The sequence below is a fragment of the Ochotona princeps genome, chromosome 2, assembly GCF_030435755.1.
Source record: "Ochotona princeps isolate mOchPri1 chromosome 2, mOchPri1.hap1, whole genome shotgun sequence".
NCBI classification, from domain to species: Eukaryota; Metazoa; Chordata; class Mammalia; order Lagomorpha; family Ochotonidae; genus Ochotona; species Ochotona princeps.
The window spans coordinates 57556221-57576622 of NC_080833.1; positions in this window are offsets into that span (position 1 = coordinate 57556221).

Sequence of the window (20402 nt, forward strand, 5' to 3'; positions counted from 1 at the left end):
AAATTAGAGGGAATGAGGGGTTAGTGAGCTAGGAAATCTTGTTGTAGTATTATAATAGATAAAGCTGAGGAAATATTCCTAAACATGGAATATGTTAACCGTAAGAGAAAAAGAGCAAAATTATGGAATCCATGAAAAAATTATGAAGTCAATGAAATTGAATTAGAGTTGTAGATCTAGAACAAATATTTTAGTAGTAAACATAATTTTGATTAGATACTGGTGTATTTAAAATCCAAGTTTAAGAGAAATCCCCATTTCTGATAATGAAAAGTCCCAATGAGCACCAAGGGGAGGGGGGCATGTGGCTGAGGTAGGGTAAAAGAAATATTAGTTACAGGTGCAGAGTATTGAGACTCAAGTTCTAAGATAACACTAAGATTAAAGCCGTCTTAAATATATAAGTCACTAAGAATCCCTGCAACAAAGGAAGACAGCAGAAACAGAAGTCTTTGCTGTGCTCACTAAGCCAAATTCCAGTTATTAAACTGGGAATGGAACATACTATTTATTGAGTTGCTCTTTTTAAGCAATTAGATTCATTTCTCTTTGGTTTATATGCATTCACGAGCAGTGGAACTTTTAAACTTCCATCATTTTCAATTATACATTCTGAAGATTTTACATTACAAACCAGAACATCTAATCATTGCAATTCTGGGAAATACAGAAGAAAATGGCTAAAATAAGACAAAAAACAAGCAGGTCACAGAAGAGTTAGACACCAAAAAGCAAAAGGGAGAAAGATATTCAAAATCAAATGCTAACCACACACCAAAAGAACGAGACAATACATGTTAAAAAAAATCATATGACTGATAAAAGAGTGAGTTATGCATTCAAGTATTTTTCTATTACCTATGAGCTGGAAATTATTGATTATTATAAGGCCCAGTGTCTTGAAGTGATATTGAAACAAAAAGAAACATGGAAATTAAAAAAAGGCCTTGAGTAGTTGGTAGTTTGAAATAATAAATAAAAAAATGTGCAGAGCCCACTACTTACGCAGGATATTCACTAAGATTGTCTAGCAACATACCTAAAATTACAGTTACTTCCAAAGTACATGATTTCTCAAAGATATTTATTTATAAACCAATTAGAAAACTTATTGGAGAGGACGATCCATGTTACCCAAGGTTGTTTCTGTTGTTGTTGTTTGTTTGTTACTTGTTTTTTAATTCAGTCCATCCAACCTTCCATAGCTGATGTTATGGTTGTTAGGACTTAGAAATGACTAATCTCAGTTTTTGCACTTCTACTTCAGCAGACAACCAGAGTAGACAGTTAATCCATAGGAGTTGATATTCTCTGTAGATGCTACTTCCACTTGCAACCACAGACCACTTGTATTTATAAAGACTAGTGGAATATTCAGCAGGGCATTCACAGCCTCAGTCTTATTTTGGGAGTTTGGGGATATATTACAAAAGGATGTTAACAGGAAAATTACCTGCACCCAGTGAGGCAGCCTAACGCCTAGTGGCTAAAGTCCTCACCTTGCACATGCCGGGATCCCATGTGGGTTTTGGATCCGATCCCAGTGACCCCACTTCCCATATAGGTCCCTGCTTGTGGCCTGGGAAAGCAGTAGAGGATGGACCAAAGCCTTGGGAACCTGCACCCATGTGGGAGACCCAGAGAGGCTCCTTGTTTCTAGTTTCAGATTGGTGCAGCTATGGACCTTGAGGCAGTTTGGGGAGTGAATCAAAAGACAGATCTCTCTCTCTCTCTGTCTCCCTCTAATCCTCTCTATATATCCGACTTGACAATGAAAAAAAAAATGAATCTTAAAAAAGAAGAAAATTACTTTGGAGAGAGGATTTTGATATTCTGCTACAACATCATTAATAATAATAGAGTCATACTCTTTCTAATTATTTGTTCATTAATTCACCTTTTCAGAAATTCCTTTATTCATTCTCATATATTTACAGATGTCTAAATGAGAAACCCACAGGATTTTCATTTAAAATTACACTTATAAATCATACTAGCCTTTCTGGAATATTGTACAGATGACCACTAATTTATTACAAGTTTACTTAGGACTTTTCAACTATACAAAGTGATATGTATTCAATAAACACTGTATCTTGAATTTTGATCGTTTCTCAAGTGCTTTGCTGGTTGGTTCCCTAAATGCTCTTGATGTAAGTTGGTGTAACTGTAAGAATGCCATTTACATAATTCTTAGGTCACTAACAGGGATTGGCGCTTTTCTCCATTGATCAAGTTCTTTCTTGCAAGAGAGAGTTCTAGAAAGCAAGATTGCCCCTTGTGTTTTTCTTGTTCCACATCTGTGCCCTCTCTGCTAACTGAGCTGAATAGCACAAGGCTCTCCTAGGAACTAAGCAGATACCAGCACCTCATTCTTGGACTTCTCAGTCTACAGAATTGTGAGCTAAAATAGATATAATTTCCTCATAAATTACTCTGATATTCTGTTACACCATCTGACTCTGTTAGAGCATACTAACAGATAGCAAGTGAGCAATTTACACTAGAATACTCTTGTAGTGCTAGGAAGTAGCAGAAATTTGTAGATCTGATCAGCAATCCCAGGAGCAAACCTGTATTCCAGCGTGTACTGTGCTTCAAAGCTGTGATATTTGGTAGGTTAAGTGAATTACCTGCTTTTTTAACCTACCAAATGGTTTAATCAGAACATAATTACATCATCAGCCGTGGGGGATCTGTGCAAGCATGTGCATGTTAAGTACCTGGTATTTTTCTGAGCCAATGTCCATAACAAAATGATGGAACACTATGATTTAGGTGCATGAAGAACTTATATGTGGATCCCACAGGAAGACACCTGTCATGAATCTATTGTTTGTGTACACATAATAAATAAATGTATTCAGACCTAGCCAAGTAAAAATACTCATAAGGTCAAGTTAATCAAATAAGCATAAATGAAACATTTAATATACTTAATTTGATAAATGACCTTTTAGTGATAACATTATTTCTACCAAAAATGTCTATAACTGTTTAGTTTTGGTTCTTTTCTTTCACTAATCAAGCATTTTTCTCCTTATAAATACTTCAGGTCACTCTGTGTATGTCCAGTGAAATGAGAACACCTGCCTCTGATTGAACAATGCATTTCAATAATGAACTGCTTTGCTAAGCAAAGCAATTGTAGCAACACCACAGACATGTAAATCACCAGAGACGTGAAGAACTGAATGCTTCCAAATTTAAACACTTCCCAGGAATATGATTCATAGAAATAAAATGGGTCATTACAACTCAATGACAGTTTATTTGGAGAACAGCACATTTAGCTTCTATTGACAAATAAAGAACTTGAAACAAAGAGTTCTATAAAATCAACAAAAACACAAATTAGATTTTTATAGTAATTTTTTTTTCATCTGTGGACCCACCAACAGGACAAAGTATCTTCTTGACTTCCTCATTTTGAGCAATTTCTGTCATCTCATTTAAAGTTCACATTTCACTTTAAAAAAAAAGTTTTCCTTAAATATTTTCCATAATCTTGTGTGTTGTGCTAAACACTTAAATATTTATTCTAAAATTCTGTATGATTTTTGATATTTAAGCCCATACAAGCAAATATAAGTGTTATGATTAATTGCTTAGTTATTAACATTAAAAAAGAAAAAATAAAGCTGACATTCTTAGCCAATGATATGCATCAATAGCATTCATATACACATTTTAATATAATGCAATATTGTATGTTAGTTAAAACTGACATCTGGAATGAGAAAGTCCTAGATATCATATACTAGCTTGCCATTGTTTTGATTAGGTAAGTTTATCTAACCCATCATTTTAGTCAATGTAAAAACAATGTTGCTTAGTTACAAAATGGAGGAATATGTGTAGCGTAGATTATTCTGAACCAGAATATAGGGTAAATAATTATGTTCTAATGATGTTGTTGGATTCTACTAATTCAGAAACTGTACTCATTTAAGCCCAGCTGTATAGGTGAAAAGTATTAAGTTCAAACATTTTATATAAGCCTAGAAAATATGTATGGAATAGAGGATTTAGAACTCAAATCTTGACTAAAATCCGAAATGTTTTATTTTGTTAATATTTTTTTTCTTTCTTTGTTTTTGTGTTTTTGTCTCTATTGATACCTAAGTAGCATTGTTTTTAGAATAATTGTTCCAAATACCAGCCCAGTTCTAGGCATGGGTTCATGGGTCATTCTACATCATGACTGAATCAAAACAGAATGATGATAATTATGGCCTCATATAGTTTGTTTCTTGATGTTTTTAACATGTTATTATTACATGAATCAATCATGTGTGTGTGTGTGTGTGTGTGTGTGCGCCTGCCCTTTTGTTCTTTATATCCACTTTCTCTTTTCTATGATTTAATGGAAGCAAAAGGTGACAGAAGGAACAAAAATGGGCCAATGCAAGAGCTGAATGTGCAGAGTGGACTATAATGAAACCCCACATTGACACTTTTTGTTCAACTCCCAAGCCAGCATAGTTTCTTTACTTCAAGGTACTACTTATTGAAAGAGTGAAGCACAGTATCCTATCTTCTTAAAGTAGTGTAAGAAAAAGAGCTCTGTGTAGTACAACAAGCAAAGGTTTTAAAGAAAAATGTCCAGATGTCAAGGAGCCATCAAGAGTCAAATTTCTGAATCATCAAGGTATATGGTACTGTCCATACTGTTCTTTCAGAGCAATTTGTAATATAATCATTATCACAGTATGTGCATAAAATATCTGATAATTTGTGGAATTAGAATTCATTCAGTGTTTTCACAACATACAGGCACACATTTTTCATGGAGTTTTAAAGAATTGTCAAACCCATGGGCTAAAAATATTTTTATAAGCAATAATAACGTTACTTTTTAATTCGATTCTTATGAATTTTTAAAGCTGCTTGTATGTTGATGTGTTAGTGTGTATGTTATCTTATATTGAGTTTTTTTTTAATATAAGGATTTATTGTTTTTCATCCACTGGTTCATTCCAAAGTAGCTGCTACAGCCAGAACTAAGCAGGTCTGAAGCCAGGAGCCAGGAGCTCTTCCTGGTCTCCTACATGGGTGCAGAGTCCCTATGGTTTTGGTTTATCCTCTACTGCTTTCTCAGGCCACAAGCAGGGAGCTGGAAGGGAAGTGGAGCAGCTGGGATATGAACCAGCACCTAGATGGGATGCCACTCAACCGGGCTCATATTGAACTATTTCTATGGCTTGGTACTTTGTTTTTTTAATTAACAGGGAATTTTATGTGTTTATCTCAAGATATAAATTTTACCAAATATGTTTCATTTATATATATATACTTTTTATGAACCTTGAAAACCTATGTTTTCAATGCTGCTGTTACTCAAGAATCCATTATTGAAAGCAATTTTATTGACATTATTTTCGTTGGGAGTACGATTGCTGATAAGAAAATGAGAAAAAATACGATGTTATGCTGGAGATGAAAAACTCAATTGAACTACGATATAGTGATAGAAAAAGATTTGTTAACATTTCTCTTAAGTACCAAGATGGAGTAATATTAGATGTTAGAGGAAAAACTTGGAGTAAAATCTGGATACAAACTTCAATGATAGGCAAACAGGCTTTTAAAAGAAAGGTTAAAAAAAAACCTACTAAGAGCAAATTGAGATTAAGAAAATGTGGAGTAATAAAGGCTATTCAGATGAAAGTGAACTATACACAAGAACTAAATGTGCAACACATTTCATTTTAAACTGATTCAATCACTTAAAGTTCCCTCAAATACCAGGCATCTGCTTCAGGATAATTATCCCCAAGAACCATTTAGAGATATTATTGAGAGTTAACACAGAAAAATTTGTTGCATTTAGAAGAAATTCATTGAGAATATTAAAAGCAATATTCCAGATACCTAAATTTTTATCTTTAGACAAAGGTTGTGTGGCTTTTATGTATTGTTCTCTGACCCATTATAATTAGACCTAACTTGGATTATTACTTGGACGCTTGGAGAACAAAAGCCTTCCACTTTATACACAGGTTTATGCTAGTTACAATGTTTCTTAAGTCCTTGTATAACTACTTTGATCTCATAACCAATGAAGATTCACTCCGCTTGGCATGGGTCGGGAAACCAGACTGAGGTAAAATGTAGATTATGCTGCTATAAATATAGGATTACATAATCCTATAAATACAGTATTATAGATCCCTTTCTTATATGCAGATGTCATTTCCTTTGGATATATTCCTCGGAGCAGGATGCTTGGAGTTCTCTAAGCACTCTTCACACTGATTTCCATAGTGGTACTAACTGACACTCCCACCGGCAGTAAAGGAGGGTCACTTTCTTCCCACATCCACATCAGTAGATTTCTCAATGTAGGCCAACCTCACTGGAGTTAGATGGAACTTCAAGACGGACTCCAGTTGTATTTTCCTGACAGCTAGGGATCTTGAGCATATTTTATATGTCTATAAGCCATTTAAATGTGTTCTTTTGAAAACTTTTCATTCTGTTCCACACAGGCCTGTTTACTTTGCATTCATTGAATTTCTGATACCTTTCGTAAATCCTGGATACTAACCAACTATCTATTGTGTAGAGTACAAAGATTTTCTTCCATTCTGTTGGTTGCTTCTTCACTTTGTTGATCATTTCCTTTGCAATCCAGAGACTTCATAGTTTGATGTCCCATTTGCTTATTTTGGCTTTTGGTGACTTTTCTAAGAAGTCTTTTTCAGTTTGTTTACCTTAGAGAATACTTTCTATGTTTTTTATAATATTTTGATGATTTCTGGTATGGATTTAGGTCCTTGACCCATTTAGAGTTGATTTTTGTATAAGGTGACATGTGCGGGTCTTGCTTCTTACCCTTGCTGGCTGCTATCCAACTATCCCAACAGAATTTGTTCAGGAGACCAGGTAAAATTACTCTCCCAGTTTTAGATTATGTACCCTTTATTTTGAAACTGTTTTTATTAGTGTGTGCAATGAAAGGCTTGATGTTTAAACAGAACAAAAACAGGAAAGGACTTTGCAAAAAAAATTGTGTTTATACTTTTCAAATAATAGATTCCTAGAGTAGGGATAGCTTTGGCTCAATTATTCTTATAATTCTTTTATTGAACTCATTTGGGAATTTCACTGTGGTTTTTTTTAAATAATCAGCTTATTGACCTCCAATATTTCTAGATTTTAAATTATATATAATATCCTGACAGATTTTATTATACTCTTATACTGTTATTTGTTCTATTTATAATAGACTAATAAATAATATATATTTCAGTAGTTTAATGTTTGATAATATTTCTTAATATTGAGCCTGTGCCCGGCACGATAGCCTAGCAACTGAAGTCCTGGCATTGCACGCGCCATTATTGCGTATAGGCGCTGGTCTGAACCCGGCAGCTCCACTTCCCATCCAGCTCCTTGCTTGTGGCCTGGGAAAGCAGTCGAGGATGACCCAAAGCCTTGGGACCCTGCAGCTGTGTGGGAGACCTGGAAGAAGTTCCTGGCTCCTGGCTTCAGATCGGCCCAGTCTTTGCCGTTTTGGAGTGAACCAAAGAAAGGAAGATCCTTCCTCTCTGTCTCTCTTCCTCTCTGTGTATCTGACTTTTCAAAAAATATATTTAAAATAATAATAATAATAATAATAATAATATTGATCCTTAGTTTGTTCTCTCTTTTACAGTGCTATTTTTTCTTCAGTAATCAGTGATGCTTGCTTATCTTTTTATACTTCTGTGGGATTTCCTCTGGACCTGAGTGTGTACTTGTGAAGAATAACTAGGAGTATGAGCTACTAACTTGTCTTTGGAATTTCTGTGCCACTTATCCTTGCTAAACTTATCAGCTTATACGGGCACAATCTATGTTCCTCAGTGTCAGTACACATATTTCTTAAATAAAATCAGTGGGCAAATATCCCAGCCACTCTACTCATCCAGCTATAAGGAAAGAGACAATCATAACTGATGTAAAAACTGATTATAAAAAAACTCCACTGTCCTTCCCTCTACTTCATCCATGTGCTCTAAACTTTTTTTCTCCTAATCACTCATGTAATGCCTAGATTCCTTTCTTGATGCTCTCTTTCTATTTCAATAGTAAAATGAAATACAGTAAGAAAATACTTTTGTGGGGATCATGGCATTTAAATATAGAACCGAACTAATTGAATCATAATTTTTTGAATCTGATCTAAATGTGTGTCTGAGAGAATTAAATTCTAGGTAGTAGGAATAGCTAACAGAAGAATCCTATGTGCCACTTGTACAGGGAGTTCAACAGATCCAGAATGCAATGTGACAATGATCTCTTGGTGGAAATGATGGAGAGATGATCATGACAGTTCGCAACATAAAGAGGTTTCCAGATGCACTTACATGTGAAGTTAATTCAGATTGGGAATAAAGTAAAGCTATGAAGAGGATCTTACTTGATTTGTAACATTCTAATTGAATTCTACATACAACAAATGTCAAATAGCAGAGATTAATTATGACAAGGTGGAGCAGGCAGTACATTTTTAAAAGACTCAGGAAAGGTACTGGATATAAAGGAATGAGCTAATTTTTCCTTTATGTGAAAATGTGAATTTTTTTTGACCTTGAAGCATGACTTCCTCTTGGGCTACAGTATTGTGAAGTGTCATTTTTGTCTGAATGCTGTAATATCATTCAGCAGCCACTAAGAAAATGGGAAATAAAAGTGGGAGGTATTTCTTTCTCCTCATAAGGAAGAGACTTGAAAATAAAGCATGCATTCCTGAAAAGCAAAGATATAGTCACAAAGCTAATCTCATGGCAAATGAAGATCTGAAAGTGTAGACTTCATGATGCATGTTTCTCCACCAGCCAAGCATATTCATATCACTCTGGGAAAGAGAAAACATAAGGGAAACTTGGCAGTCTACATCACATGAGAATTCAAATAACCAAAATCTGTCCATTATAAACAAGATTAAACATCCATTGTATATACATTTCAGTTACATCAACCATTTAAAGAATCAGATTCACCTTGGGATGATCCTTAGTCTGATGTTAATTATATTGAACTTTAGATACTCTGTAGAACACTATTTGACATCATAATTATTGGACTAATAGAATGCAGCATAAGCTCTTTGAATTAAGTAGATGTTCTATAGCAAAACAATGAATATTTCATTGGTTGGTTACCTGTCAGATTTCAAATTTTATTGAAGGAAATTCTTATTACCTTATTCCCCATAACCCTCATGGATTTTTATATTACCATCTGTAAGGGTCTCTTCTATTTCAAACTTGATGGATATGCACATTATATGAAGTAATCTATATTTATTTCCTTGCCAGAAGTTGACAAAACACATCTAGAAACTGCTGCTGCCAAAACATAGTTGTACACACCATGAATACATGATTGCTACTGCAGTATCTGCATTGCATTTGGCACAAACTGCTGCAGACTCTCACTTGACTGCAGCAAACGGAAAAAACGTACTGTTTTTTGCTCCAAGGAAAAAACGCTGCACATTTTTGGTCAAGCACAGTCCCCAAATCTATGTATACTGCAACAAAACACAAAGCCAAGTAATAATTTGATGATTGCTATTTTCTAGGTTAATTTAAATAATTACATACATATGCTGATATGTAAGAAAAGTCTTGTATTATCTACAATCTCTAACTGCAGATCTCAATGAAATATGCAGTACAATTTCAATGTACTGAAAGTGTATTTCTGCAACCAGAATTCAAATATTATCTACAAACTCCCTAATTGGAAGTGGAAAAAATAAATTCTTGGTTATTAAATTATATAAATAAATGTCACTTTTATTATAAGAGTTTCACAGCTTAACAAAAATAATTGGATGAGGGAAATATATATTTAATTAATCAAGTTAATTTTATTTGTAAGAACAAAAGCATTGAAGTTAAAGTGCAATAATCAAGAACTGATCACAGTGGCAGTTACTCCCAATTTTCAGAGCCTCCTGAAACAGTTTATTTTCAAATGAAAAAAATGCAAAGCTACAATTGAACTCATAAGAAAAATAAATTATTGCACTGATAAAAGATTTTGAAAGTAAAACAGAAGCATGAGATCTCGACAATAAAAAATGTGAAACTAAAAGCATTTAAAAAATTGTTGAAGGTTTTACAAAATAACATCACCTAGAGGAGAATGAAAAAATAAAGTTACTGGTGCCAGTATTTTGGTTTAGCAAGTAAAGCTGAAACTCACATTGTCATCATCCCGATGTCACCAGTTCATATTCTGGCTGCTTCACTACTGATCCAGCTCATTGCTAGTGGACTGGGAAAGCAACATAAGGTGATCCAAGTTTTTGGGCCTCTTGTACAAATGTCAAAGGCCTGGAAGAAGCCTCTAACTCTTGATTTCATCTGGGCCAGTTCAGGTTACTGCGACCTGGGGAGTCAATCAGCAGATGGAAAGATTCTTTTGTTGTCTCTCTCCCTTATTCCTTCTCTCTTTCATTCCCTCCTTCTCCATCAGAAATTATGACTCTCAAGTAAAATGAAAAAACATCCTTGAAAAAAGTAGAAAAGATAGGAATTTAAACTGAGCATGTGAAGTCACAATCTGGGTAATACAAGTTCTTGAAAATGTAAAGAAAAGAACAACAATGTTATCTAATAAGTATTAAAGGAAGATTTTGCTGAATCAAAGGATGAGTCCGTGCATTGTTAAATCCAGCAAGAGTTTATTACATTAAATAGATGCTGAGATAGCATGATTAAGACTCAAGAGCAATCCCTCTCCCCACCCCGTCCCCAGAAGGAATTAATGTCACTCTGAAAGGTATCAGTGTGTTCTCGCAAGAGAAGGTTGTTGTAATTTGAGGCTGCTCCGTGTGCTTGGAATGGTCTTCACCTAGCTGTTTTCCTTGTCTACAATATTGTGATGTAGCCAAACGGCACTATGTGAGGTCAGAATATCATGCCGTCTGAACTTTCCAGTCACCAGAATCATGATCAAATAAACCTCTTTTCTTTCTAGTCTAAGATATGTTGTTTCATTTACACAAAATTAGACAGTATGCTTCAGCAAAACAAGGATATAAAAAAGATATTGCCAATGAAGGAGAGGAGCAAAAAAAGTTTCCAAAAGAAAGCTGAAAAGAAATTTTGAGTGACAGCTAACAAAATCTGAAAGAGAGGTCCGTACAAATTGGACAGGAAGAAAGGAAAAGAGGGAGGGATGGAAAGAGGGAGGAAGAAAGGAAAGAATACTGAATTTTAAGAAGAAATAATTCCAATTAGTTCTAAATTATTCAAATTAAAAATAAATCACAAGAAAGGAATCATCCCAAACTCCTTCTCTGAAGAGGATTATCTTAATCCTAAAACCAAAAAATATATACAATAAATATTTATATTCCTGATGAACACATACATAGAAATCTCAATCCTCAACAAAATACAAGAAGGAGGGCTGGAAGCAAGGGATGGGGGAGGGCAGGCTAGAAAGTGCCATTGTGTTCTTAAAACTGTATTTATGAAATACATCATATTTGTTCTTCTAATATAAATAATGAAATTTGGCACACACAAGAAAAATAATAGCATCTGGTACATGTGACACAGACCAATGAATAAAATGAGACAATCGCTAATTCTTGGTAAAATTTCACATACCAATTGGTCCAGCAATTTTCATATTCTCACTTACCAATTTCATAAAAAATCATAATGTGGTGCCAGCATGGTATCTCCATGGGCTAATCCTCTGCCTGAAGACTGCAGCATCCCATATACACACCAGTCATGTTCCAGAAGCTTCACTTCCCATCCAGCCACCTGCTAATGGCCTAGGGAAGTAGTCGAGGATGGCCCAAAGCATTGGAAACCTGTTCCTTCATTGGAGACCTGGCAGAACCTTCTGGCTCCTAGCTTCAAATCGGCTCATCCCCAGCTTTTGCAGCCATTTGGGGGGGGGGGTGAATTGAAGAATGAAAGATCTTTCTGTCTCCTTCTTTCTGTCTCTCTTTCCAATAAAAATAAAGAAATCTTTTTTAAAAACATAATGCACTCACATGAAGATGAGCGGAGGGATATCAGCTCATTCATACTTAACTATTGTTATAAAATGTTTAATGGAGTTGAAAAAATCTATTAGTAAAATATTTGCAGTAGAATACATATACAAAATGCATAGAATATCTAAATTTAAAATATGGATTAAAAGCTTCAGCTTAAAATTGAAAAATGGTCACCTCAAATCTGACTGAAAAACAGAGTGCAGGTCCTCAAGCTAACTATTTAAATATATGGACAAAATTCAATAATGTGCAAATAAAAATAAAATTTGATGACTTTACTGCTCTTGCAAATATGATCTAACACCTTTTATTTTCCTTGTTCCTTGAGTAATATTTCAATTAAGTACAGAACTTTTTCAGCATATTCCCAAACTATGTTGTCCCTGGTATATTATTTCCTTAGTAGTGACATACAGACTCAGGTCATAAATGTAGACGGACAGTCTTTAGTTAGTACTTGATCTGTCCTAACCTTTTTTATTTCCTCCCCCATTCTGGTTTCCACACATGTGCGTTTCTTATGGTTACCTTTTCTGACTGAGCCCTATGTGACACTTATTTGCTATGGACAACAATGATTTCTCCACTGGTCACTTCTTACCTTAAAACCCTCCATTTCTAAATCCAATGAGAAGAATTTAACATTTAAGGCATATCTCCAAATCATGTACAGCATGTAGATCCCTGAGGGTTATGGAAGTTCTCATAGCCCTTCCAAGGTAAGTAGAAATTTATCTTTCCTAGTAACTTCCTCCTTTTGCTCTGTTATTAGAAAGGCAACTATGAGCAAATAATGTTAACTTTTATCTTTCCTAGATGAGAGTCACTTCAAAATTCCCATTTCCATTTGAAATGTAAAAGATAGCAGCACACTATCAAAACTGACTTCTCAAGACTTGTCCCACATACATTGAGATGAGGGGGAGGCATTCTTTTATCATCACTTTTACAGAGGCACAAACTACACAGTCCATGAGAATGCTCTCAGAAATTATTTTTTCAGTCTTGTATTGTATTGCCAAGACTGGGAGAGTCAAATCAATAATTAAAACATCTATTTCTCACAGGTCTGCAAGTGACCAATCAGATTCAGAACAAAAGGGTATTTAACAACTAGTGCTTTGTTTCTGGGATTTAGGTACCTGTTGAAATGAAGACCAAAATCTCACTTTATCATACTGTACATGAACTTTCCAGGAAAATTTCTCAACCTATTTACAATTTTATGTGTATAACAATACGAAGATTGGCTTTCATATTAAAAAAACAAATGTAATGAAACTGTAATATAAGGTAGACAATAATTTGTAACTCTAACCCTTTACATCAAATTTTCTAAAAAAATTATTCTTGGACATGGTTAATGTCATCATGAAGGGATAAAATTCATTGGCTCAGGCGTCAATGCTGTGCTGAAACTGGATAAGCTACAGCCTATGTTATTGACATCCCATATGGGCACCGATTCAAATCTTAGCCGCTCCATTTCCAACCTAGCTTCTTTTTGCTGACCTGTGGAAAGCAAAAGAAGGTGGCCCAAGTGTTTGGTTCCCTTCAACAATGTGTGAGACCTGGATGAACTCGGGGCCCCTTGCGATCCTCTGAGGAAACAGTGGATAAAATATCTATTTCCCCTTTATCCCTCTTTCTTTGTAACTTTCAAATAAACAATCATATCTGTTTTAGAAAGATTTATGGGCCCAAAGCTGAAAAGTCACAAGCTCAAATGCCCACAAGGAACATGCAGATACTATATATAAACTAGTTAGGTAGCTCCCTTCAATATTCACTGATCGCCTTTTAATGTGCGCTCAAGAGATTGATCCCAGGAACTTCATAAGCATAAAACTTCACATGCTCAAGTCCTTCATTTAAAACAGCGAGTGTACATAGTCTTCAGAACCCTCTTCTCAACTTCAAATGACCTGTTGGGATTATTTATAATACATAATCTTATGCAAGTGTTGTATAAATAGTAGATACACTACATTGTTTGGTTAATGTTTACAAGAAAAATGGTTCTACATGTTCATTTCAGGTACAACCATTGTGGGCCTAAATGCATAGTATGTAAATAATGCATATGGGGAGCAATACTCAGAAAATGAACACTAGAGAGTGGCTCAGGAATTTCATGAAAGCAGGGGACTACCATGGTGTTCCTCTACACATAATTTCTTTGGAATGGATACAGTGTAGCATTTAATGGTACCTTCAAATTCTGCTTTGTATCTTTCTGGATTTTTAAAAAATATTAAATTTGATCAAATGAGCAGGCACTTAAATCATGTATACATAGGGCTGACTGTTAGAAGAGACACTGTCTGGTATTCATCACCAGTTGCTAGTGCAGCTACTGAAGTCCTTAGACTTTATTAAATTATTGGAGTGTCTTGCTCATAAGAGTTCACATCACACCTGAGTGTATGGTAACAACATAAAAACCGAAATGCTGCAGAAAACCCTAGGATGGTGCTGATCACCCACAGACCAAGTGGCTGGAGGCATTGTACTTTCAACCTCACAGAACTCGTAAGGAGTGGAGTTTGCTGAGATGTGAGCTTTGTAAGGTTCTTTTAAAAATGGAAATACAAGTGCTGGTACTTGGGCTCAGTATCTAAATTCTTGCCTTGCACACACCAGGATCCCATAGAGGGCACTGGTTCTTATCCCAGATGCTCCACTTCTATTCCAGCTCCCTGTCTGTGGCCTGGAAAAAAAATAGAAGCTGGCCCTAAACCTTGGGACCCTTGCACCCATGTGGGAGGCCTGGAAGAAGCCTATTGAGTGGCTTTGGATTGGCTCACCTCTAGCCATTGTGACCACTTTGAGAGTAAACCTACAGACAAAATATTTTTTCTCTCTTTATCCTTTCCCCTGTAAATCAGCCTTTACAATAAAAATAAATAAATCTTTAAAAAGGAGAAATACAAGTTAAATAGATATATAGGTAAATATATATATCATCATGGATGAACTGCATAATGCAGACTAGCACACCAGAAAGTGGAGATACAATGAACTATGCATCTATAATCCTGAATAACAGGATTCCCAATGAAAGTGTTAAATATATCTTGACAATAGGATACTAGATGATCTAAAGTTGTCTATACCTAAAATGTCATGAAACACTTAAATAGCAGAATGATGGACTATTGTTGAAGTTCTTTACCATTGTAACAATCTGAGCAACAACAGTGTGAGGGAGAGAGTGGGATAGAAGGGAAAATTCTATGCATATGGAACCATATCATGAAAAATTAAAAATTATACATTTTAATTGTATATTATAATTATAAATTCATACGTTTAATATTTGTAAATTGTGTATTCTATATTATATAATTATGTGTGTATATGTATGTATAAATGAAAATGATTTGGTTAAACTTCACAGAATAGATTTTATATAGGGAGAGAGACTTTCATAATATTTATACAAAAATTATATATATTTATGTGCTTATAAATTATACATATTACAAATTATTTATAATATATGATTATATACATAAAAGAAAGTGATATGGATGACTTCCACAGTGGTGCACACAGGCATACTGGCAGGGAGTGACTAACCAGAGAATCAAACAAATTGTATTCTCCTTTTCCGTATACCTCTACTAATGCATGTCCTTCCACCTTTCTGTTGATGAGTAGTATCCTTAAAATAAACTAGGAACCAAAAGTGAAGTGTTTTCCTGAGTTGCATAAGCCATTATGTCAGATTGTCAACTCGGAGGAGGGAGTAACTATGGCAAGTTGGTGACAACCAACATGAGCAGTGTGAGAATCATGGCTAGAATTTCTAGTGGAGGCAATCCTGTGGAATCAAAACTTTTAATCTGTGAAACCTGATGCTAACCCCAGCCAGAATTGGATAAAATGGTTGAACACCCAGTTGGTATCAGAAAATTGTTTAAGAAAGCACCAATGGTTTAACAAAAACTATAGTGGCATGCATCGAGAGGCAGTAACCAACATTAGCTTTTTGGGAGAGTAGCTCAGTTTTGAAAGTCTACAAAGTCTAAACATGATTTCTAACTCCAATCTCACATGAATAGCACAGTTTTTTAACTATTTTAATTTTACTAAGAATCTCTGATTAAATATTTTGGCAATTAATTAAAAAATTTGAAGCATTTGGATGACAAATTAACTATTATAATTTTACCAAGATTCTCTTTGATGAAATATTTTGGCAAATAATTAAAATAATTCACAATGCTTTGCGGACAAACTTGTTTGTCAGTCAGATCTACTATATAGGCCATCTTTGTACTACAGATCTCATTGTACAATGCATATTCAGCATCAATGTTACTAAACTTATTATTATCTCATTGTACTCTGTAACTTGCTTTAAGAGTATTAACTGTAGATAATATAAACAAGATCAGTAACTTAGGATTCAATCCTTCTATGAATATTTATGCGATATCCCTTACATACAAAATGCTATACTATACTATAATCAAGTAGTTAATGTATAACAATACATGAGTCTTTATTTTTAGTAAATTAAAAACTTCAAGATATGAAAAATTCCTCATGAAGAAGTTGCTTAATTCTTTCAGCTTGACCAAGCTCTGCTTCGAGCTTTTTGCTTTTTTTCCCCATTGTGACAAGAAATATCTTCCAATTCTGAAATTCTTTCTTCTGCCTGATTCATTCAATTATGCAGGCTCTCCATAGGATTTTTAATTTGTACTATTACATCCTTCATTTCCAATAATTCAGCTTGATTTTGTTTCCATGTTACTATTTTCTGTGTGACATATTCCTTCAATTCCTTGAGCTCCATCTGCTTTTCATTGTTGATAAGAACTCCTGTATATGCTTCTCTTTGTTTTTAAGAAGCTTTATAATGAGTTTTCTGAATCCTGTATCCCTCATTTTCTTAATGTCTTCCTCAGTTAACTCTGAGGTTTTGCTCCTTTGCAGGGAAGCCTTGTAATATTCATTGTGCCTCTCTCTCTTCCACTATTCATTATCAGGCTCACCACTCTTCACCTCTAGAAGGTACAGAAAGAGAAGCTGAGTTTAAAAATGTATTCAATGAAACAATAAAGGGTGAATTCCTTAATCTGCCAAAAGAATTGGAAAGCAGAATACAGAGGGGCACAGAACTCTCATGACATGATAATCATGCTCTCTTCAATTGAACATAAGGAAAATATAGTTAAATGTGCATGTGAAAAAAAAAAAAAACATTTGACATATAGAAGATGCAATCAAACTCACAACTGACCTCCCAGAGGAAATTCTACAGGCCAGAAGAGAATGGAATGACATATTCCAAATTCTAAACGCAAAAAATTGTCACCCCGGAATAACTTACCCAGCTAAGCTTTCCTTTGTCTTTGAAAATGAAATAAAATTATTCCACAGTAAAGAAAAGCTCAAAGAATACATCTTTTCCAGACTTACCATACTTAAAGATGTTCTCTTGACAGAGAAGAGAAACAGTACTCACCAATGCCTAACACAAATGTGAAGAACATCCCAGCAAAATAACAACAAAAGACTAAATCAAACAAGTCATCGCTAAAATGTCAGGAGCAAATTACCACCCATTCATAATAACTCTGAATGTGAACAGCTTAAACCCATTTCTCAAAAATTAAATTAACAGACTGTATTAAAAAAACAAACCTATCTATCTGTTGCCCACAGGAGACACATCTCACAGATTTGATGTTTTTGTTTTTATTTTCATTTCTTCAAAACAGTTTTTTCCTCACTAAATTCTTCACTAACTTATAGATCATATAGTAGCATCATTTTCTTCAAGGAGAATCTTAATTTTCTTTCCCATTCCATCAGGGACATACTAGTAATTCAGCAGCATGTTATTTAACTTTCTGGCATTGTAAGTTTCCTGTTTTCTTCCTGTTGTTGATTTTGTTTTGTAGCTTTTCATTTAAGAGGATGTATAGTAACTGTACAATAAAGACTATCATATCCAAATGTGAGGATATAACGCATCATGCATCTCTGCTTTCAGATCAAATATGGATTCCCAACGAAACTGTTCAATTATATCTTGACAGTAGGATGCTGCACTCTCTGCCATTGTCCATTCCGGCAATAATGGATTTAGGACAGCTTATGGAGAACTCTTGCAATAATATAGGATAAATCAGTGGGGTAAATGGGATTTGGAGAAGGAGTAAGGGAAATTCCAGGGTCTATGAAACTGTATCATAAAATAATACTAATAAATGGAAAAATAAAAAGAAACATATACACAATACATAAATAAAAGATCTAAAATATTAGTTTTGCATTGATTATATATTTCAATGATAATTTCAGTGATTTTTTACGTGTTAGATTAAGTAAAATATTTTATTAGGAATAAAAAAATTGTTCTTTTCAATTAAACAATTCCAAATGAATGTTAAAGTGCAACTTTGATTTAAGTACTATAAGGAAAGAAGATAAATTCTTATATAGAAAAAAATTGTTGCTGATTGTTGCTGATAACATCTTAAGATTTATTTATTTAAAAATCAGAATTAGAGTCAGAGAGAGAGAGAGAGAGAACTCTTCCACTCAGTCTCCAAAAGGCCACAAGGATCAGTGCCAGCTCAGAACAAAGCAGGAGCCAGGAGTTTTTTGTCAGTCTCCCACATGAATGGACATTCCTTAGGATTTGGGTCATCTTCCACTACTTTCTGAGGCACATTAACATTAATCCTAATTGAAGCAACCAGGACTCAAACCAGCACCCACATAAAATGGCAACGATGCTGAAACTGTCTTAATCTACTTTGCCACAACACCACTCAACCATATTTCTATGATTACCTCTTACACAGTTGGAATTGAGTACACTCTGAAAAATTATGTTTATTTAATAAACAATGGATTCAAGAGATTCATGTGTAAACTTTAGAAGCCTATCTGTCTCAGTCTCTTAGTTGTAGAAGACAATAAAATATTCAAAATTTAAGCTGTTTCTGCAACTACAAGCTAACAGTATCTGTACTTGATTATATCGGAGTACCAGTTTAAAGTCATCTTTTTTCATCGCTATGCTTCTAGGGCAATGGAGACAAATTAAAAATAAAGTTCTTGCACTTACCCTAGCAAACACACACACACACACAAATTTAAACATAGTTGTATCCCTCATGAACTTTTTATTCGTATGTCCTTTAATATTTTAGTTTCTCATTTATTCCTTTCTTTATTCAGTCATGCTAAAATAAAATAGAATTAATTGAACATCAGAAAGTAATTTATAGATAGTCAACATATCTTCTGTTCACAATAGAAGTATTTTCCAGGTTTATTACTTCAAATAATATAAATAAATATAATCAATACAACCTCCCTAGAAAGAAAAAAAAATGTGTTGTACTCTTAATTCTTCTTTTTCCCCACTCATTGCTTTAATTGCTTCTTAACTCATTGTTGCAGATTCTGTAGATTCCCTGCCCGTGTAATTCACAGCCTTTTATCTATTTTCCACAAAATGGTTTCTGGTGTGTTTTTCCCTCCAGGTGCTGGAACTAGCATCTCTGACTGCTAGAACCTGCTCTGCCTCCGCTCAAAGAAGGTCATAAATGTCTCCCTATATGACACAGTCCAATGTGTAACTCGTAGAGCAATGAATGGTGTATACAGGCGTGTAAATTTGACTGTCTTATTTCCGGCTTTAGTGACTCAGTGATGGTGCCTAAGTGAGTCAGACTTCTACCTTGATCTTGAGACAGAGTTACATTTTGCCCTTTGCTTAAAATGCTTTGTTTATTAGCCCACAGACCCTTAGCAGTTTCAGGTGGCTTCTTAGGGCTACTCAACAAAGTGACACAGACTTGGTTGCATTAATAGCACAAATTTGTTGAATCTCATTTCTGAATGTTAGCTATTCAAGAAGTCTCTTGACTGCTTCTTTTTTTTTTCTGTAGGGCAGATTCTGTTCCAGGCCTTTCCACTAGTTTCTAATGGTTTGGTGGTGAGCTTCAATATGCCTTGACTCGCAGGAGTATCACTCTGATCTTGCCCTTTCTATTCATTCAGCATGATTTTTATATTCAGATACATGTCCAAATGCCCCCCTTTTATAACTACACCAGCGTTCTTGGGTTAAAAGTTCTTCAGTTTCACAAATCACAATTTAGTGACCTTATTTCCTCCAAATATAGTTGCATTTGCAGTTGCAGGATGCTATTACCTCAACATTTCTTAGTAAATTAGCTTAACATGATCCTTGCCTCAAGATCTGCTTCCAGCAAGTCCATGTGTCAATTCAATATTTAATTACTGCTTCAGTTGCAATGCATTAAGTTGCAAAGAAGATAGTTCAACTGGTTTCAATATTAAAAGAAATTATTTAGTTTACAGAAGTAAAAAAATCAAATATATT